At 37.1% G+C, this 23,532-nt stretch overlaps 1 protein-coding gene across 19 annotated transcripts in view; it reads right to left on the reverse strand.

Moving 5' to 3' along the window:
* The window catches only part of NRXN3 (neurexin 3), a 1,462,974-nt gene that overhangs the window by 253,201 nt on the left and 1,186,241 nt on the right, over positions 1-23,532 (reverse strand). The gene's annotated exons all lie outside the window — the stretch shown is intronic.

Below are 23,532 nucleotides of genomic sequence, written 5' to 3' on the forward strand. Positions count from 1 at the left end.
GAATGAAAAAGAGCAATATAAAAAAGAAGAGGAAGGCTAGATTGTGAATGGGCTTTTATAATTAAAAAAGAGAATTTCATGTTGGTGTGTTATTTTAATTTAATTTAAGACCCTTTGATATGTAAATATGTATTTGAAAGTATACAGATTTACATATTTCCTAAATAAATTTGCCACCATTTGAACACATTATTAGCTTAATTTTTAAGCCATGCAATTAAGAGAGTTGGTGACAGTACTTGAAGGAAGCATCAGCAAAGACTCATCAGGGCCTCAGTGTAGAATCAACAAAGCTCTCACAGTGAAAGCTGAAATAAAAACTTTCCAGAAAGAGATATTTAGTATAGTGGTGGATTTATCTTGCAGAACAATATATCCTGCTTTATTTTCTAAAAAGAGCAATAACTTATGTTTGCACACCACCTTCTATTCAAGGAAGGAAGGGAGGAAGGGAGGAAGGGAGGAAGGGAGGAAGGGAGGAAGGGAGGAAGGGAGGAAGGGAGGAAGGAAGGAAGGAAGGAGGAGGGAGGGAGGGAGGGAGGGAGGGAGGGAGGGAGGGAGGGAGGGAGGGAGGGAGAATTTACATGCAATTAAGGTGATTTTGAGATATAAAGCTCTGTGAAAATTGCCAATAAAATGCTGCCATATTCTGTTAAATAAAGACTTTAAATCTGGCTCCCAGTGAAAAGGTGGTACAATGATTCTGAGAGGAAAATGCAGAAAACTACTATGGTGAAAAGTGTAGTACTGAAATGGTTGGTAAACAGTGTGACTGAAATTATTTAAAAGAGTAGAATTTATTAGTATTAATTTACCAAAAAGTTCACTTGGCTCTAGTGATAACAATGAAGTAATAGCTTGATGCAACCTGCAACTACTATTTTAGGCCAATAATATGTTTATGTGAATTAATCAGTGACAAAGAAACCAAAATATAGGGATGTATGTGAACAGCTAGTGTTAGTGTCAAAGAAAGACTGAATAAAATTGTCACAAAAAATCTTGGATAAATGGATTTCACCAATACCTCTTCACAAAGAACATACAAAAAGAGCTATGTTAGACTTTAATGTCCACCAAAATTTCATTGCCATAACAGTATAATTTGTTAGCATCCTGTCCTCAACCTACAATCAAGATGTGTTCTATCCCTAGTCAGTTTGGCTCAATGGATAGAGCATTTGTCTGTGGACTGAAGGGTACCAGGTTCAATTCCAGTCAAGAGCACATGCCCAGGTTTCGGACTAGTTCCCCAGTAGAGAGAATGCAGGAGACAGTTGATCAATAATTCTCTCTCTTCATTGACGTTTCTATCTCCCTCTCCCTCCCTCTCTCTGAAAACAGTAAAAAATATTTTTAAAAAAATATGTGTTCTCCACCATAACCACAGGCTAAGGAGGCATGAGAAGGAGCAATATTAAAGTGAATAAGAAGAATGTTAAGATTGTAGATGGAATTTTATGAATAAAAAAGAGAATTCCATGTTGATGCATGATTCTAATTTAATTAAAGGCCCTATAATATCGTACTTCTTTCCTCAATACTGTGCATTGCAAAGTAGATCAACTTAGTTTTTGTTCGTTTGCTTTTAAATAAGTGAATTGGTTTCTAATCAAGCTCTACAACCAACTACTAGGATCTTTAACAAATTATTTAACTGCATGAAGACCATCCAATCTTTTACTTCATAAAGAAGGAAATAGAGTCCCAGAGAATTCTTTTAGTGTGAGATCTAGCTTGTCAGTGGGTAATGATTTTTATTTGTTAAGGGTTATTAGGGCAGTAGGGACTATATCCAAAATGAAAGTGTGGGCTCTTTATCGAGAACATTCTTTTTCATTTGTAAAGTATATAAATAAATTTTGAATGAATTCAAGTAGAAAATAGTTATAACGATACATTCACCTGTGAAACATTAACTACCCTGAATACCCTGCCAAATCAGACTCCAAGGGCAAAGCTAATGCAATGACTAAAACTCTACCATATTTTTTCCACAGTTAGTTTTCAATAAATCTTCCACCCATGATCTGAGGAAATCCAATATTATAAATTGGGCATTTCAAAAATAAAACTATTACTCTGAAGAACACAGTTTAAAGTAAATATTTGTATTTTATATGTTTGATTACTCAGTTTACCCAATATTCTGTTAAATAAAACTCTACAATATTATTACATATGAAGAAAAAGTGGAGCTTTACTTATTTCTGTTCTTTTGCTGTTTTCCAGTAATACTTGCTCAAACAGATAATATAAAACACAACACATCCTAACTGACAATGTCGTTTAATTTGGAATCCTAATGATGATTGACTTTGTTGCTAAGAATGCCAAGTATAATATTTGGCACAGACATTTCGCAGGGTCAGGGGAAAAGGGAAATGAAAAGTCAGTTTCTCTGCTGCTATGATTAGATAAGCAGAGACACAGGCAGTGTGCTCACTTCTAGGAGCCCCATCTGCTAAGCCACAAGCTTGGCCTTCACAGGCCATAAGACCAATGAGCATCCATGGCTAAGACATAGGGAAATCAGCAGTGCGTATACACTAATTAATAAGTCCATAGCAGTAGCAGTTTTCTGTCTACTCATAACTCTTATTTAGGAGAATATTCCTAAAAAGGAATGTTAAGGTTCTTCACTAAATCCAAATTGTGTTATCAAGAGTCTTTCCAACACTAAAAGTAATCTACTTCCATTCAGTGTTTGATCAGCAAGAGTTATTCAGTCTGTCAAAGTTTTCACACAGATTTCACCCTGATCTTTGAAGGCTGTGCCATGTCCTCTCAGGAAGTGGCATGCCTTTCCAGTGACTGTTTTGGCCATGACTCACCCAAGAGGTCTGGCAGACTGGGTGAGAATGAGAATCTTTCTGGTCATATGTTTATCAGTGTCCTTCCTTTGATCAAACTCTTATTGTGTTTTGGCATAAAACCACTTGACTAAAATTAACTCAGTGTTTTGGGGTAGTTTTGAAAACAATATAGGTCATTTGTCATGCTATACTAATAGGAGAAGTGCTGCACATTTACTAAGACATGAACCACCCAGTTCTTTAGAGAGCTACATTTGTCCTCTCCTCTAGTCTCTAGCACTTATAAGCTACTCTGAATTTGGAACAGAAAGGAATACTGCTTATTTTGCTTGTTTTATTTTCAAATGTAATGAAGCATCCCCAGCTACCTGGTTTCAGCTAATACCCAGAATCTTCTTCACTCTTGTCTGGGAGGTTGAAGAAGGTTATTTTACATGCTCATTTGCAGCACAGAGGTTCCCGTTTAATCCCCACTGTTCATTCCTCCCTTTGCTGGTTCCTTTGCTCATGCGGGAATTCCTACTCCTTCTCTATGCCCAGAGCTGCTGTAGCCTCTTCTGCTGTCACTCAAGAAAGGCAGGTATATCCAGGTAGTCAGCTGAATCACTACTACTGAGGCTGTACTACTGTCAGTAGTGGGATTAGAGAAAATATTGTTTCATTTGTATAAAACACTGTCCACAGGGCCTCAGAGTTGCAGTGTTAATGTCCCAAATCCTAGATGGATGTGAGTCAAATCACTGCCATCAGCTGAGGCCTGCATTCTCTATCCCATAATCTCCATAATCATTCTTACCTCTAGTCATTTCTGTAGTTACTTCTGGTCCCCCAGTTAAAAATCAAAAGTCCCCATGTGTATTCACTCATACAAGCAAAGCCCCAACAGTGGAACATAGGGAGTTTTAAAATATATATATATATATATATATATATATATATATATATATATATATATATATATATCTTTATTGATTTGAGAGAAGGAGAGAGAGAGAGAGAGAGAGAGAGAGAGAGAGAGAGAGAGAGAAAGAGAGATCTATGATGAGAGAGAATCATTGATCAGGTGCTTCCTGCATGCCTCCTACTAGAGACTGAGCATGCAACCGAGCATGTGCCCTTGCCTGAAATCAAACCTGGGACTCTTCAATCCACAGGCCAACTCTCTATTCACTGAATCAAGCCAGCTGGGGCAAAAGTAGTGAATTTTTTTTTTCCTGGTTTGTTTTACTAGACTCACGAACGTGATCTTTGGGATACACTTAGAATAGTATTTTGTCTGACTTTTGAATTCATACAACATCCCCTAACAACCAAGGTTGTTATTCATCACACATTTATACTTGGCTGAACTCAAAGTATGATGGGGAGGAGAAGCAGTTTACTCCTGGAAAATGGCCTCAGTTAAGAACTCTATAGAACTTGCTCACTATTTGTCACCCTGGCTAAAAAAATAATTAAAATGTCCAGGGGGAAAAATAACCTAGTAATGGCCAAAAACTCTACTAGTTCAAAATCTATTTTTTCAAGTAATGGATTACAAATCTATGATGACTGTGGAGTTGGAGCAGACACTGCTTTTAGTACACAATGCTCCAAAAATGTGGTCAGCTCAGTTCTGCCATCTAATAGTCATTATAGCTGATAGAGCGCTACCTCTTCCCCAACATGAAAAGCCTCTAATAACCATAAAAATAAATGTCTATAGTGACTGCACAGTCACTCTCTGTAGTGGCATGAGTGTGAGTAACCTTAAGTTCTTAGGAAAGGAGAGAAAGAGAGGAGGGAAAGAGCAGACACAAATAGCAAATATTTAGTCCAGCAAACTGTGCTAATCATCCAGAGGCCTCTGTCTTCCTCCACTAGCCAAAACATACATTTCTCAAACTTAATAATAAAAATTATGGGCAACATATACATTTATGAAAATGAAGAGGACCACACTCAAAACAAATGCCAAAATGAGAACAGGAATGAATGTAGGTAAAAATCACTAAAGACACTTACTTCTGACTGCCCCATGCTGAGATTGGGTAAATGCCTTTCTTCTCCTAGCACTGTTGGAATAATAGCAACTACTTAGCACATCTGTGTCCAGGTACTGTTCTAAGTATTCTACTTAGATTTTCTAGACTGATCCTCACTACTTTGTGAGGTGGGCACTGCTACTTTCTATATTTTTAGATGAGAAAATTGAGGCTCAGAGAAGTGCCTGTTTCACTCTTTTAACATGTATCTATTAATCCTCCACTTAGCCACTGTGAATTTAGAGAACAATTACCCTCTCTAGGTTTATTGTGTTGCAATTGGTCTTTGAATTGGAGTACAGCTTTCAGTGGTCCACTTAATTTTTATGTAGTAATTTAAAGTGTAATGAGGGAACAAAACATTCTCTAAATACTGTGAAATTTATGTTAAAAATCCATTTACTATGAAAGGAAATAGGCTGAAGATGGATATCTTGCCCTTACTGTTATTATCTGTTTTTGTGGAAAAATAACTACCACTAACAAAGTGATTTCATTTCTTCCTGGAAGGTGCCTTGAAAATGGCATAATGAAGATCCTTGAAATTAGTAAGCGTAACAATGTTAAACACAGTGCTGTTGTCATTCATTCATTCATTCATTTAGTCATTTTTTTACTCCTTCAAATTAATAAGTATTTAATAATGTGTAACCAGTTCCAGGCATGGAAATTATTAAAATAGCGTTGAGCTATGAAAAAAGCATAGAATATAGTCAGAAGTCCAGCATTTTCAAATTTAGATAAAATAACTACCACCTTCATTATAATATTATTAATATGGATAATATTATATTTCCTCAAAGGAGTGCTTTAGAAATCAAATGACTAGTTGACAACAACCTCTTATAGGCTACAAAGTATAATATAGGTGCCTGTTAGTTGTATTCCTAGGACATGACAATTCTAAAGGCCTTAAATTTAGTCAATGAGGCAAAACTCAGATACAAAAAAAAAAAAAAAAAGATAATATATCAGCCAGTTAGTAAATGCTAAATGAAAAAGTTGGGCATTAAGATTTAATGAACTTAGAATAAGGAAAAAACAAACAAACAAAAAAAACAATTTTCATGCTTTGACTTTGGCTTTGAGATATAATTAAGATGTAGGAGAACAATATGCCACAGAAACAAACAAAGACATGAACAAAAGCAAATAGGCAATAACTAAAACACCTTATGAATTTGGAAAATGCCTGCAACTCCCTTTGACTAAAACTCATTTGAGCCAAAGAGGACTGGATGGAATTAGGGTTGACACATTGGTTAGAAGAGGACCATGGTTTATCTTAAGCAGGGGTTAAGAAAACTCAGAAATTTTAAGCAGGTGACTGAGAAATTCTGACAGATTTTGAAGAGATGGTATCAAATCTGAACTTCAGTGGATGAGTCTGGCATCTTGTAGAAGGGAGGAGAGATGGGCGCCAGAGAATCAGTGAAGAAACTTAGAACAAAAGCCAAGATTTGGGGTGCTATGTCTAAAGGAATTTTCTAACTTGGGAAATCTGGGATTTGCAAAGGCCAGGTGATTGGGTCAAGGTCAAATGCTGTTCCAGTCATAGTACAGCACCTGGAGCTAAGCTGATGCCTGTACTCTACTGTGCTTAAAGAGAAGCTAAAAGATTCCCACTCCCTGGAAATGGTGTCCTAACCAGAGAGCAGAGAGAAGTTTCCTGACCCGTCACCCTACTCACCTACCAGACTTCTTGATCACATTATGTCTGGGTGAAGTGAACCAATTTTTCTCACACCTGAAAGTAAGATTTATTTTTGTTTGTTTTCACACACACACACACACACACACACACACACACACACACACAAAGTTGTCAGAAATGATTAGGCCCACACGTTTTTTTTCTTATAGCACTCCCACCCTCCCCATGTCTATTTTCTTCCTCGTTCCTTCTGTCCATATTCTACAATGACTGGGAGTGATTCCTCTCCTTCCCCCCCCCCCACTCTGATCAGCATCAGGAGATTAAAAAGAAAAAAGCCAAAGCAGAATAACAAAAGCAGACATATCCTGCGTTAACTGAACTTCAAGGGGAAAGCTCAGTGATGCTCTTCTCACATACTGGAAAAACACATAAAAGGGACCAGCTGTTTACAGTCATCTCCTCATTTCTAATAATCTTCCATTTAATTAGGACAGGAAATAACAAATGCTCTGTAGCAATGCATGAGCAATTCTGGCCTCTTCTCAGGATATATCCCACTGGAGGCAAGAAAGGGGTATCGGAGTGAGTTCCATAGCTCACAGACATTAAGTTATGGGGAAAAGCCAGAATCTTTGATACTACAGAGAATAGAGGGCTGAGATTAAAGAGAGAAAAAATTTAATTCTGTTTTCCCTCCATAGTTCTAAACAATGTCAGTGATAAAATATTCCACTCACACAATTAACCTGTTGGTCAAAATTCTAAACTACCACTGCAGGCATTGTTGAGTTTGATATTATATATGTAAACTTCAAATTAATGCATTTTTGTTGTGTATCATTTAATAATTATGGTATTCTATATGGGAGATAATTTGGAGAACTCCCAATTATAAAATAAGTCCCCAACACCGATGAACTCAGATCTAAGTATTCACTTGGAGAGTCAGTTTATAATGTTCTAGAATCATTAGCACTTAATTTAGGTGCAATGTGTATCCCCAACTACTATTGTCTTAGATAGCCCTTTGTTTACACAATACATTTGAATTAAAAGCAATAACACAGTGATTGTAAAGAGAAAAGAAAGAGAACTTGAGTTATTCAATTCTATCATAGCATGTGTCCATTCAGTGAAACACATGTAAATTTTTGTTTGTGAATTCAAATTTTAGGCCATATAGGAAACCTTTCTATGGAATTTGATTAATATCTTTAAAGGCAAAATGTAATCTTCTACTTTAGTTGTGAATTCTTTTAAGATTAAAGAATACATAAATATAATAAAAGTTACTATTAAGTGATGATTACTAAAAATAATTTTGCCATAGAGAGGAGGGAGGTAGAGGGCAGGTGTTAATAAATGATGTCCACACTCTAGTATACCACTGTACACACTGACACTGGGCTGAAGCTGACTGGAGGGGATTTTGCAAACACATCCATCCTAACTAAAAAGTCCAAGAAACCTGTACTTTTGCCTTATTTCGAGCTGTGGACACAGAATCAGATGTCTTGTTTCTCTTCTTTAGAAATGATGGGATCAGTGAGATCTTTGGGAACAGCCAACAATGTGAAGCAGATTATACAGTAAAGGATTTATCTTTGCCCAAGGAAAGGGCTGGCCTTTGCCCTTGGAATGTCATGCCTGGTAGGAGCTTGTCTTTGTTTAGGGCAGGGCTGGTAGGCCAGAAATCAAACAGTGATTTATGCTGGAACTTCCAGCCACACCAATAATGTGATTTAGGCTGGGGCTTTGGGGGTGACATGGTATCAGTTCTACTTCCTAAGGGCTAAAGACTAAGATCAGACACAGAGATAGTAAACCATGATTATGGGAAGGGGTACCTCCACCAGAATATATCTACAAAATAGAACAACTCTGGATACCAAGGCTTGGGCAATATTCTGTGAGTGTTATCACACATCATTACTCTCTATGACTCCATGGGGAGAGGACAACTGACACCTCCAACTTGGATCCCTGGAGTCTGTCCCCATGCCTCTTTCCTTGCCTGACTTTAATCTGTGTATTGCCCCTATAATAAAGCATAATAATGAGCACAACAGCGCTTAGTGATGCTTAGTGATTCTGTGAGATTTTCTACCAAATAATTCAATGTGAAAGTGGTTTGGGAAAATTCCTGATCTTACAGTTGGTGTCAAAGTGAGGGCAATCTTGTAGACTGTGCTTCCTCAGACCTTTTGCACATGGATCATTTGTCACCACTCAGAGTTGGCATGATAACAAAGTGCGGGTTGTGAATGTTCTTGATTGTCTGAAGCTAGAAACCTACTTCCACTTCCAGGTAAGAATGCAGTCCCTACTATATTGGACACTAAATCAGTGCGGAACATTACATGGTTCTGGTTGGCAAAGGGACACATCATCCTGATTTTGCATTTATCAAGATCTTTAATATATACTGTATATTTATTTGACACCAGCACCATGCCCACTCACTCATTCACTCACTCATTAATTCAGTACACATATACAAAGTGTCAAGTCTTATAGCTGAACACACACTAAAACATAGCATAAGATCTTTGCACTTGCCAAAACTGGTTTGGCTCAATGGATAGAGCTTTGGCTTGGGGACTGAAGGGACCCGGGTTCGATTCCAGTCAAGGGCATGTACCTTGGTTGTGGGCATATCCCCAGTAGGGGGTGTGCAAGAGGCAGCTGATTGATGACTCTCTCTCATCAATGTTTCTAACTCTCTATCTCTCTCCCTTCATCTCTGAACAAAATCAATAAAATATATTTTTAAAAAATAGATCTTTGCACTTAAGGATTTGAGTGTCTAAGAGTTCATAAAATTATGTACACACATGCACATATGCATTGTAAAAATATGTACAAAGTATTGTGGTTTGTGTTTATGAGTCCAAAGTATCTAATTTTCTGCAGGGGTGAGTCATTGACTTTGCAGAAGAAAGGGTGCCTGAGCTGGGTTTTGAAAAGTAAATAAGCAAAGGGGGACAAAGGTGAACTCACTGACAGTTGTCCAAAGTTAGCAATGAACCTACATTAGAAAGAATAAAAAATAGAAGTTGTGGGGGAAAAACACACACCTTAAAGTAGACTTTTATTAATTTTACTGGAGAATGCTAACAGCTAATATTAAGCAATTATTTCATTGTTATGAGAATATAGTAATAAGCAACATATTTTATTATACTAGAGGAAATTTAGATGAGATATTTGGAAGAACATTATTACTGCTAGATTAAAAAAAAAAAAATGTCCAAACCGGTGTGGCTCAGTGGATAAAGTGTTGGCCTGTAGACTGAAAGGTCCCAGATTCGATTCCAGTCAAGGGCATGTACCTTGGTTGTGGGCACATCCCCAGTAGGGGACATGCAGGAGGCAGCTGATCAATGATTCTCTCTTATTGATATTTCTAACTCTCTATCCTTCTCCCTTCCTCTCTGTGAAAAAATCAATAAAATATATATTTTTTAAAAAAGATTGATGACTACTGAAAATTTTAAAATGTGTGTAGGTGTCACATCTGAAAAGTTTAGGATAATATGAAGGATGACATTGAGCTTCCTCTGTGTTCCAGGACTCTATGAAGAGTTGGGGGCAGGAGGAGGGGGGGATAAATGCCAGAGATTAAGTAGGATCAAGAAAGGGGCTTTTTGATATGAGTCAGAATCCAAGCCATAGGAGGCCCACAAAACGAAGGCTATTCAGATAGGAGGTGACAGCAGGGCCAGAAGGCTGCCTTCTGCCAGTGCCAAAATGAGAACAGAACTGTCTTGCTATTTGTCTCTCTCCTAGGTTGAGAAACCTACCCCCTCCCTTTACTCCCCACACCAATCCTTCTGTAATAAAACTCTTCAAATGAAAATATCCCTTACCATTGACAATTTTTATTTTCCAGCTTCTTTTTAAAAACTTGGATTTTCATCTGGCCTAAATAGATGAACCTCCTCTAACCATCATATTCAAAAGAAATTGTTGTGCTGTCATGACTACTTTATTCCTTTGCTATTCTGATATCTGTCCTACTTAGGGCACATCAGTAGAAGGCAGGTTTTTTGGAAAAGATGATAATGTGGGGAAAAACAGAATGCATTGGAAAAAGAGCAAAACCAAACTGGAGATGGATTGACTCTATAAAAGTAGCCATTGGAATGAATCTATAGGAGCTGAGCAGGGCTGTAGAGAGCAGGACATCATTGACATCGCTCCTTTATAGAGTCACCAGAAGTCTGAACTGACTCAACTGCAAGTAACATACATGTGTACTTGAGGAGATAAATAAATGAAAAGAAAGACTATCGAGGAGAGCCTGGCTGGTGTTGCTCAGTGGTTGGGTGTCAACTCATGAACCAGAAGGTCACAGTTTGATTCCTGATTAGGGCACATACCAGGCTTGGGGGCTCAGTCAACAGTAGGGAGCATGCAGGAGGCAGGGAAGTAATGATTCTTTCTCATCATTAATGTTTTTATATTTCTATCCCTCTTCCTTCCTCTCTCTGAAATCAACAAAACCATATTTTTAAAAAGAATATCTAGGAGAGCTTATGACTTTGTTGCATATATAAATATATATTTGCATCTAGTTGGCAAAATTTGGTGGAAGAGAGTATTTGTTAATAATTTCCTTGGAGTCTTTGGGAAAATACATTTTTAACTCATTTTTGCTTCTTTCCTTATCTAGATCAAATAAGTGGATAATGCCATAGAGACTGGTACCATCCTAGCAGCCCAAGAGAGAAGCAATTACACATTCTTTTGCTCCCCCTTGAAATCAGCACAGATAAGAAAAATACCATTTTGGCAGCACCTGCTGCTGCTGGTTTCATGACTTTTTTTGTCTTTCTTCTTCCCAGAAAGAAATAAAAATCTAACTTAAAATATATAAAAGCATAATTTGGCCAGCTGATCAATTTTTACAGCAGACTCTTGCAGCAGACAGGCTATTGTGTCTGAATCTTATCATCCCAGTTGGATTATAAATACATGATTGATTGAAAATACTTACAAATGAATGTGAAAAACAGGCGTGATCTCCCTTTTTGCATGAAAATAATAGACATCAAACTCAGGTATATCTATTCAGACACTTAGGCAATAATTTCACTGAGGGTTAGGGATGGAAATTAGGAATTAAAAGCCATCTTTAATATAGAAGGGGGACTAAAGTGACAGAAAATTCAGTTTTAGAGAACATACTTAAAGTACAAATTCATTGAGAGTTGGGTCCCCAGAAAAACATGGTTCCTTTTTAAAAAATAATTTCTCTATATATTTTTAAAACCATAATCCAGGTCAGTTTAATTCAATATTTTCCTTTTGCCCTTTCTTAAGCACTTCTCCCTTTAGTCTGATGCGTTCTCAGTGTTTTATATTTTTCCTCTGAATTCCCTCCTCCCCTCCATCATTGCCACCATATTTCATTTGCTTATGCCATGGGTTCTTGTTCTCTCTACCATTCTTCAATCTTCTACAGAGTTCTTGGATTCCAAGCCCCAAGAGGGTAGGCAGCAGGCCTATGAAGTTTTCTGTTTCAGCAGCAAACTCAGTGCCATGCACAATTAGGTACTTAATTGCTTTGTGATGACTATGATTGATGATGTTTTCCACATACACTAATTCCAGTGAGAAACACACTTCCCCTGTCAGATGGACTGCATACAAATGACTACCACAAAACATGAGTGTAATGAACAATTCTAAAAAATAGGTCTGCACATTTTTACTAGAGGGCATATTTCACATCATGCCCACACACACACACACACACACACACACACACAAACAAACAATCAATGGTGCCAGTATTTATACAATCTATTTTTTAAGCAAAAATGACCTTTAGATAGAGGTTTGAGGTGCAATGCCAAAGACAAAGTTATACAACTTGCTAACTTTGTTTTCTTGGGCACATTGTATCAATTCATCTATAAATTGAAGAATAGAAAACCTTTGCCTTGTGCAGATTTTCAAATATGTCTGCAAGTCCTTTGACATCCCTCCTTTTAAAATACTAGCATAGGCCCTATTTTCACTCTTCTTTCTTATGGAATAGATGTAGTGACTCACTTCTATTGTAATAAGGAAATATGGTAGAAGAGAATGTTTTTTTTTTTTTTTTTTTGGTCTGTTCCTCACACTCTCTCTCCCCCTCCTCCCCCCTCCTTTCTCTCTCTCTCTCTCTCTCTCTCTCTCTCTCTCTCTCTCTCTCTCTCTCTCTCTCTCTCTCTCTCTCTCTCTCCTCTTCCCTCACTTTCTCTTTGTATGTCTCTCTGTTTTCAGTTCACTTACCCTGAGGGAAGCCAGTCCCCATATCTGTGACACTCAATCAACCCTGTGATAGGGCCAGTGAGTAGAGGAACAGAGGCCTCCTACAGTCAGCCAGAACCAACTTGCCAGCAATGTGAGTAACCTTGGAAGTGGCACCTCAAGTTCTAGTCAAGCTTTCAGAGGACTGCAGCCGTTGTGGACACTGACCACCTCCTTGTGAGACAGTTTGCTCGAGAACCACCTAGCTTAGTCACTCCTGAGTTCCTGACCCACAGGCACTGTGAGAGTTAATGTTCATTGCTATTTTATGCCACTTAATTTTTAGAGAATTAAAAAAAGAACATATAATTAATATAACCCTTCTCTCGTAGTCTCATTCTGAAGATCAAAAGAGATAACATGGAAAGTTGCTAGCATACAATAATAACTTCACACATCTTCATCCTCTATTCTTATTCAGCAGTGACCAAACATGACTATGAATACCTCCATAGACACTCACCAATCCAGAAAATTCTTGAAGTAGAACCCTGTCAAAAATAGAGGAATAAGCCTACATCAGTTTAACCCAAAGCCTTACTCTTGTTTATTCCGTCCAGATATTGACATTTGAAGCTGTGAACATTCATTTTAATGGCTTCTAAAATTGTATTAAGAAAGATGGCACAGGGTTCAAAAAATAAAAGCAACATGCAGAAGAAAATAGCATTGAGAAGCTGACAAATAGCATTGTCTCAGCCCCATCAATAAAAACTAAAACAAAGAAGGAGAACAAGTCATAGAGTTAAGATTCCAATGATAATGATACCAAGAGTGACAACATTAGCAATGACAATAAAATGTATCTGGCAACATAGCATGCCAGATGGTTTACCTTGTACATCTCATTTAATCATGTCTAGCAGTAAATAAGATAAATACTATTATTGTCCCCTATTTATAGGTGATAAAACTGCAGCTCACAGAGGCTGAATATTCTGTAAGGCCTCCAAGATAAGAAGAGGTAGAATCAAGGTAAAATGAACCTAAGTCTGTTCTCTTCACCTTTATGCTGTATAATATTCTGAAAGAAAATACAGCAAAACAAATATCACTTTGGAGGAAACACGTAAGAGATTTGCAAGCAAATATCACACTGTCAGTAGAAAATGCTAGTATTTTATTGCTTTTTCTACATTTAGGTTATTCCTTTATGCTTCTTTCAAATTCCTTCCAATTCTAGCTGACACTGAGATTGCTTGTAATTTGTTTCTTTTATATTATGCAAATTGTGTGGTTGTGATTGTTTCCTAAAAAAGTCCTCATTTGGCTATGAACTCTGGGGTGAATTTATAAGATAATGATGCATTATTATCATCTCTTATTGTTATTAATAATCTCTTATTATCACAATGAAAATTCTGCCAGAGATTAGACTTGATTTGAAACCACTTAATATTCTGTTCCATACCCACAGCCTGGCCTTCAAGCTGTAGAGGGAATTGATAAAGCACTACAAAATCGGATAAGCAACTACATCATGGACATGGCAGCCCTCCAAGACAACTTCATTATCATCTATCAGCCTTATGAATGGAATGGCTGAGAAACCACAAGAGCAGCTGAGAACACTAGAGTTTCCTTATGGTCCTCTTATGAAAGCAATGCACAAAGACACAAAACAAAGAGTTGACATCCTTCCTAGATCCCCCAAGGCGATCAATGGAAATGCATGGCCTATATCCTGGAGCAGCTAAGACTGGATGTGGCCTTCCCAATGCTGGCCCAAGAGCATGTTTGTACAGTTTGGAAGAAGTTTCTAAACTGAGAGCTCCACATTAAATTTTAGACTCTATTTAAAAAACAGAACAAAAAAAACAACAACAAAAAAAAAACACTGATAAAATGGTCCTGCATGACAACTGCAGAAGCTAAAAAGCAGCTGGTCATTTCAGAAGAGTTGCCTCTCCACCTTCTCTCCTCTGTCTCTATCACCCCCTGATGTTATAGACACCTGCCCTGGTACCCTCTTTTACATTATCCCACTGTATTCTTTAGGCATCTGGGTTTGTGATTTCCAAACCACACGGAAAACTCTGTGATGACAAAGATGATCTCTGTCCCAGCCTGGGGACTAGCAGATTCAGGTACTTATATAATTGTGAAGTGACATAATCTATGTTTTTCCTTTCATATATATATATATATATATATATATATATATATATATATATATGTATAAAGCATCAGACTGGATCAATCAAATCTTTGGGAATTTTTCACTCAAGAGAAGATAGTTGAAAATATCCAATTGGAAAACCACAACAGAGCAAAAATCATTTAGCTCTATAGAACCTTTCTTATATAATAAGCTCACAAAAGTGGGGGCTCATTAGAATTTATTATGCTAGCCATCTTGACTCATATACCCAGGCAACACCATCTTGGATCATAACCCTGGATTGCTCTTTTCTGATCTGATTAACTCCTATTCATTCTTTGGGTCAAAAAGTCAATTCCTCGTCCAAGTTCTGTTTTACCAGAAGCTGTAGCCCAGTCAATAGACAAATTAATCTGCCTTCTATGCTACTTCTTCTCTACATATTTATATGGTGGCACCTGTCACATATGCCATTACTATGCATGTCTTCCTTCCAGAATTTTAGTTTATTAAAGATAGGTTTTGATTCTCATTTTTCATCATCCTCATCTGTTAGCATGGAGCCTGATGCAAAACAAATTATAGGTAATGAAGTTAATATCTACTCTTCCCTGAAGAGTCAAGGAAAGTTTACTGTTTTCAGAGACCAATTGTCTTAGGATGGCTTGCTTCTGGGCTGCCTCACAAGAAAGCAAGGTGTTATAAACCTCCAATGTGGACACAAATATTCCAGTAAGTTATCCAGATCATTGATGACCATTAAGATATATTCAAGATGATCAATTATGCTATAATTAATAGTTTTGAAAAGCATTAGAAAATAAAGCCTGATGGTCCATATAGTTCTAATTTGTTCTATGGATTCTTTGGGGACACAACTGTGTATTTTAGGTTTCATGAGAAACCAACTGTCTTATCCACTCTGTCAGCAATAAACAGGATAATGCCAAGAGATTTACATGAAGTACAGAATGTGTTCATGTGTGTAGTTAATATGATTAATGAAGCAGAATAGAATCCATAGAATACACTATTAAAGGAATATGCAATAACCTACAGCTATTACTTGAGAGAATTATGTGATTAAAAATAATAAAACCAGCCTCAGAATTCAACAATCAACCACTTATTACTTATTTTGTTAGTTCGTTTTTTGTGTGTATTTTTATTTTTTTTAAATATATTCAGAGAGGAAAGGAGGAGAGAGAAAAAGAAATATCAATGATGACAGAGAAACATTGATTCGCTGCCTCCTGCATGTCCTCTACTGGGGATCCATACTGCAACCCAGGCTTGTGCCCTGACTAGGAATTGACCTTTGACCTCTTGGCTCAGTGGTTGAGGCTCAACCACTCAGCAACACTTGCCTGGCTACTGATTGTTTTAATAGTCACCCTTTTAGGTCTTACACACACACACACACACACACACACACACACACACACACACACAAATCCACACTTACTATGGAGAGAAAAATCTGTTTGGAAATAGTGAGTTCCTTATAGTGATGACCTCAAAAAATAGGTAGCCTGTACATTTGATAAGTTAAACTGAAAAGTCCCAGATTTTGTCCTAAACCTTGGGTAAGGATAAACGCTTCCTGTTTGTACTTATTGAGCTCTGTCCTCAATAATTAGGAATTACTGTAGAATTGAACATGTTCATTTATCTACACCTCCTATGGATACATGAGTGCCTGTGGACATACTCACTGCAATTATTTTCTGTAATTAAACTAACTTTAAAGATTAACAGTACAAACTAATAATGTCAATTGCTTCTCCAGAGGTCTGACCTACTGGGGATATGATCTAATGGACCAGTAGATCAAAAGACTGGAAATGGATCCAAGGGCCCAAGAGAACCTTGCAGAGGCTCACTTATGCCAGTCTTTGTTGCTATCCTCACCCATGGATGTCATTTCCTCTTTCAGGATATGTGAACAAGGTTGTTATTTGCTTTAACTTATCTTACTATACATTCTGGTGTCTTTTGTATTTCAATGGGATATTTTAAATGGTTCAATCTTAAAATGAGGGTATATCTTGTAATAGCAAGTCATTTTTACCTTGCACATTGAAAATGGGATTTTGTTCATTTTATTGGGTTGTAAAATAGTCCGTTTCATTATTAAAATCTATCCCAAGCTAACATTTTGGTCTTCTCATAATTACTAAGACATGGATGGTATAACTTATCTAGAGATTCCGAGATATATTGATCCATTGAATGGCAGCTTTCTATGCCAATATTTGAAAACTTATTTATGGAAGAAGAATATAATTGTATTAATGCCTCTGATGAGTTTAAATATGGATTGTTTTGTGCTAACTGTTTGCATGTCCCTCAAATGCATTTGTTAAAGCCCTAACTTCTAGTGTGACAGTATTTGGAGATGGAGTTTCTAAGGAAGATATTAAAGTGAAATGAAGTCATGAGGTGGGACCCTGATATGGCATGATTAAGGATTAATGTCCTTGTAAAAAGAGACACCAGAGTAGGGCACATCCCTGCCTCCATTTTTTCTCTGCACCCAAACATAAACCGAGGAAAGGCCATGAAAGGCCATGAAGAGAATGTGGCCCCCTATGAGCCTGGAAGAGAACTCTTAGGAGACCTTTAAAACTGATTTGACAGGACTTTCGCCTTAGACTTTTCAGTCTCCAGACTGTGAGAACTGAGATTCTACTGTGTAAGCCCCTCAGTCTGTGGTATTATGTATGGGAGCCCAAGCAGACTGAGTCAAGGCTGTATGGCCTGGTTATGTCTGAAGACCTACACAGTCAATATCGGTGGTCTGTTTTGTATGAGCTGGTTGCCAAGAGGGAACAGGAGGCCTGTGAGGAGAAGAGTCCTGGTATGGGTGTTAGAAGTGAAGAGGGGGAAGAGAAAAGGGTGTCTCTTCCTCAGCCCAAACCATGATCCAAGCAAGAGTTCTACGCACCAAAGTCTGTCCCATTTCTGGGCTGTTGGGGCACATAGGATACAGCATTCCCAAAGCAGGGATTGCATCAGTGACAATTATAAATTCAAGGTGATTAATAGGTGGCAGTTATCAACAAAGAGGTTAAGAAGAAAAATCATATGAAAGGAACAGTAGGGAACCAATGTGAAACACTGGAGGCCTCCTGGAAATAACTATTGTAGGAGTAAAGAGAAGGTTGGAAGAAAGCTTAAATTAATTAATGGCCAAGAACTTAGGAGTTTTGGTGTTAGAGGTACTAAACCAACATATGTTAAGGATTAATGCCTTATGTCCATAAACAAGCAGAATTTGGGAACACTTATAGGACCAGTCTGGTAATGTTTCAGAGGATTGTTGTTTTTTTAGTACATTAAGATGTTTTTTCAGGATATTCTCTCTCTCTCTCTCTCTCTCTCTCTCTCTCTCTCTCTCTCTCTCTCTCTCTCTCACACACACACACACACACACATACACACACACACACACACACACACACACACACACACACACATTTACCCCATTCAAAAATTTCACAGGTTTGGAAATGCACATGCTAGAGAGTATTGTGGGGAACTTTTATATTTCTAAATTTGAGTCAAAATCACTCCTAGAGCTTGCCCAGTGATTTTTAAGGCAAATCAGTATCCTCTATCCTGGTTAGAATGAACACTGAAAGTCTGGGATGCAGTGCCTATTTGTTCTTTAACTCACTAAAAAAAGGGAGCCTTCTTATAATAATTTTCTCCATTAGTGCAAATAAACAATGAAACGAGTAGATGGGTATTTTTTTTTTTTATCTCCTAATACACAAAGCTACACAGCCTTCTGCTTATAGAAAGGAAGAATATATTTCCAGTATAGTGGCAAGAGGACTTCTTAGGCAGTAGGTGTATATTGGTGTGCCACTAGAATTTACAATAATAATAATGATGATGATAATAATAATAATAATAATAATAATATGCAGTTAGACAACCACACAGAAAATAGCAAGCTTTTTTTTTTCTGTCTTCCAGTAATAAATCTTAGTGGGTTTCATGGGTCATTCTGACATCAAAATCTTGCCTGATATCTCCAAGTCAGGACATTCTGAAAATACCCATTTTATTTAAGTCTAAGAGTGACAATTGCATGTTTAAAATTTCATTTAATCAGCATAGCAATTTTAAGTTGAAGGAGTGCTCAGAAGATGTGCTGCTTTGGACACAACTATCTTTATCCCGCCTCTCTTCTCAAATGGCCATTCTGAACATAATTATTAGCCAATGTACTTCTGCTACTATTACACTTCTCTTTCACTGCTTGTGAGTAAATGGTGTTATTAGACACAACAAAATCAATTTTTTTCTGTATGATGGAATGGAAATATGAAGTGGGAGATGGCCTAACTGATGAAATGGGTTACTTCCTTTACTGTGAGTCATGAAGAGGGCATCTGAGTCATAGCAATGCAATCTCTCAGAAAATAATATTTGCTTCACTAATAAAATATACCAGAAAAGGCTCCCCATTTCTGTCTAAAACACAGTAAAATATAAAATACAGTCTTTTAGATATTCTGGCCAGGCCTGGTAAGTTGATTCACACAGAACATCTTTTTGAGGGAGTAGTTTGTGTACCCTCTTTACAGTAGATAAAATTGAAGTCAAAATCTATATGCTTGGCATGTTTGGAATATACAATCCATGATCTCAGGGATATCTATTTCTTGGAAGTTCTAAGCATTTTGTTCACTGAGAAGTTTCAACCCATATTGGCTATCGAAGAAGACATTTCATTCAACTGATATTGCTAGGGAATGAATAGTTTCAACCAACTTATTTCTCTAAGTGATTTTTACACATTAAGCTTAGTTTTTCAGATAAAACTTGATGTTCCTTCACCTGAATTGCAAATAATTCCTCCAACTCAAGGGCTCAGATCTGATAAGATCAGGGATCATTTTGTCTCCTTGTGAGAGATGAAAACAGGGCAGTACTCCTGGAGAGAATATCACGCTGTATTTTAAGGTGAATAAAATATTTTGTGACCCATCATTTATTTTTATTTTTTGTATTCTTTAGCTCCATTTAATTGTGATCAAAAGAATCAAAATATACTCTATACTTCAAAATAGAGATATTCCTCTTTGGGGAAAGCTCCAGAACATGAAGCATCCTTAGATGGGCCTGGCTGTAGCCTACTTTCATCTGTCTCTGTTCCATGTCCTGATTTTAGCCCGGAATTGGGGACATTGAAAATCCTGGGTTGTCTGAAATTCATCTCTGAATTGTCACAAAGTTAAAATGAGTATGTCATAGACCGTTGGTGTGCCTCGTGGTTCCAAATTCTCAAACATGGACCCAGAAAGTCCATATGTGAGACTCACAAAATATATTCCAGACAAAGTAATTATAAATAGTTAGAATGTTTACAGGGCTTGTCGAGCTGGTGTGGCTCAGTGGTTGAGAGCCTAACTATGATGGTTGAGCGCTGACCTATGAATCAGGAAGTTACAGTTCAATTCCCAATCAAGGCACATGCTCAGGCTGTGGTCTGGATCCCCAGTATGGGGTGTGCAGGAGGCAGTTGATCAATGTTTTTCTGTCATCATTTATGTTTCTATCTCTCTTTACCTCTACCTTCTCTGAAATCAATAAAAATATATTTTAAAAATTGTATAAGGCTTTGTTTTCTGTCTACACTAATAGTAAAATTAATATAAAATTAAAAAAAATCAAACAAGAAGCAAACCACAATGAACATGGATGTAGAAATCAGTAATATTCTAGCAACCAAACACTGAGAGCATATAATAAATATTGCTAAGTGAAGGAAAATAAAATTCAGAAGCAAGAGCCAAGGGATTTAGATAGACAGATTGTAATCAGCAATTACCTAAACTGGATCATGTTCAGGACATAAGGTCTAACATCACCTCTCCCATTCTAAGAGGAGCCCTGGGATTCTTAATAAACTAAAGTAATTAGGAACCCCTCCCCATTTTATTTTCTATTAACATATGAAAGTCCAGCCTTATCTTGTATCCAGAGGTCAGTTCTGGTCAGCATGGGAGAATTTTTTTACACACGTTTAAAATATTTTAATTTACATTTATGTCATGCACTGATTCCGAAGTCACTAATTTAAAAATTCAATTTGAATACAAAATAGCCTGCACTGTATTTAAGGACACAGTGTCATTCAAGGGTCAACAAATAACTGTTAAATTAATAACTTAAATAAAATTACCAGAGAACAACTCTTACTATAATACTTTGATGCAACCTTACAACCAGAGAGAAGGGGCTGCCAAGAGAGCAGAAACCTGCAAGGTTCAGGAAGATACTCTGGCATGATGCTATTTATATGCAAATCATTATGAGGCCCTTAAACAGGACCTGTAAAAGCAAAATGTGTTAGGAGTTTTATATTATTTGAAAATAATAACCTTTATTTCCTTAAAGAGAATATATAGTTATTACCAACATAAATATCCATTTCCCCCCAATTAAATGAAATTACTGTGCCTTTACTGCCCATGTATAATATCAGGAATATCACGATGAGATCATGATATCTAACTTTTCTGACTTTGCTAGAGACTGAATAAAGTGTTGTAGTTAAGTGTTTTTTACAGATAACTGAGAGTCATCTATGGAACATTGTTCTTTATGTTGGAGGGAGTAAAAAAAATGAATAAATTAAAATGTCATCCATGTATTGAACACTTACCACATGAAGGGCACTGGGCTTGAGGCTGTCCTTAAAGTGGATTACATCATTTCATACTGAAAATGATTTAATCTTGGTGATACATGGCTGAGTATTTACGGCTGTATGACTCTGTAATGCAATCAAGCCCCCAGGGTCTGTCAAGTTATAAAGGGTTAGCTGTTCCTGTAATACATGTTTCTCCATAGGGGCAAAAATCACAGCAAGATCTGGTTTTAGCAGTTTAGGTCAGTAGAAATTCGGCAGGAAAATGCAGGGTTTGGAAAAGAGAAGGATTTAGTGTTAATTGAAAAGTGGTCATGGGTCAGGGAGAGAAGTAAGAATGGAGGGAAGGAGGAGGTGGGGGGGCTCCTCATAGGAAAACTAACAACAATGAAAGGTTTCATAATCTTGGAGTGCCCTCCCTGTTCAGCATTAGCCCTCTACCCTACCCCAATGGTAAAAGTGCAACAAGAACATGCTTTCTGCTCACACTCTAAGTGAAATAAAGGGAACTGGCTCCATGAAGTTAATTATTGGAGTTGACTTGATTGGTGCTTTTGTTCTGATAAGGGTGAGAACCTGCTAAAGATTTGTTCTCTAATAATTGGACCAGAAGACTGTCAGGCTCAGAATCCACACAGATAGAACATAGGGATATCCCCCAAATGGCCCCTGGTATATTCAGAGTAAAATTAAAAGTGAAGTATGGGCAAGCATTCATGCTAAGCTTTGGTTAAAGTGATAAAGTTGTGGGCGTGGACTTTGGTGCCTGTATTCCTTTTATTTGTACACAACATTGAATTTGTTTTCTTCACAAATATTAAAGAGGAATTTGTGTTTACTGAATAATTCATGCTGAAATTTTAATAAGACTCTACTTATAAAGAAAGTAGAGTCGACCAGCTCCTGAACTGTCCCTTTCTGTCCCACGACTCCCTCTAAGAACAGTCCAGGTGCTTAGCTTAGCTTTATTCCCTGCACACAGACATATCTCTTTTTCTCGAAGGAATCTATCAAATTGCCCTTGATTTGATAGTCAGCCTTTGATTTTTTAAAATCAAACCTAATAGGTGCTAACAGAGCTGCCCTTTTCTGGCCATTGGTAATCCTCATAGGCCTATTGAAATTGGCAAACAACTGTAATTTGAGAGAAACTGAACATGGCAAGAAAATGCTGACTACTGATGTTCACACTCAATTTCTGAGTCAATAGGCTCTCAACATCTCCTCTGCAAAACTTTCCAAACTTGAATAAAGTACAGGCCCTTTTTAAAAGAAAAAAAATAAAACACTCTTGAGGATGCCCCTCTGATCATTATAATTCCTTTTATTTTAGCATTACATAAATATGTGCAAACATAAAAGTAGTTATAATCCGCTTATGTTTAAAACCGTTATGCAACCAAAATAGATTTACAAATTAAATGCAGATAAATCCATACAAGTTGTAAAATTATAATTAATGATATTAATTTAACACGACAGCTGATGTTGCTTAATTTAAATAAAATTATAAGTCCCATCATAAACATAATTCTCTTGACCTTGGCATGCTTGTGCTAAGTGAAGCTTGCTGTGATTCTATTCTCCCAGCAATTTCCTCCATTTGAAATGCTGTGAGACCTTAGTTTATTAAAGTGTGCTCTGACATCATTTTACCTTTTGCATGGTGAAAACACATCTTTTATATTCTCAACATGCCTTTGTTCTTTTCTCATTAGCCCTCAACAACTTAAGTAGGACCAGTTTAGTCCCCACATGGTCACGAACACAACTCAATCCAGCCAGTAAAATCCTATGGTTACACCTGCTTACAAAGTGGTTGGGGCTTTATCATTTAGAAAATGGCTATATTATACTTTTTTTTTTAAATTGTCACCTTCCACTTGCAGAAACTCTTCAAACCATGAAAAGGTCTCCTTAGAAAACATTTTCCCTCTATGAGCAATTTGTGTCTGTGAGCTGTCTGT

The sequence above is a fragment of the Pipistrellus kuhlii genome, unplaced genomic scaffold, assembly GCF_014108245.1.
Source record: "Pipistrellus kuhlii isolate mPipKuh1 unplaced genomic scaffold, mPipKuh1.p scaffold_m20_p_1, whole genome shotgun sequence".
Lineage (NCBI taxonomy): Eukaryota > Metazoa > Chordata > Mammalia > Chiroptera > Vespertilionidae > Pipistrellus > Pipistrellus kuhlii.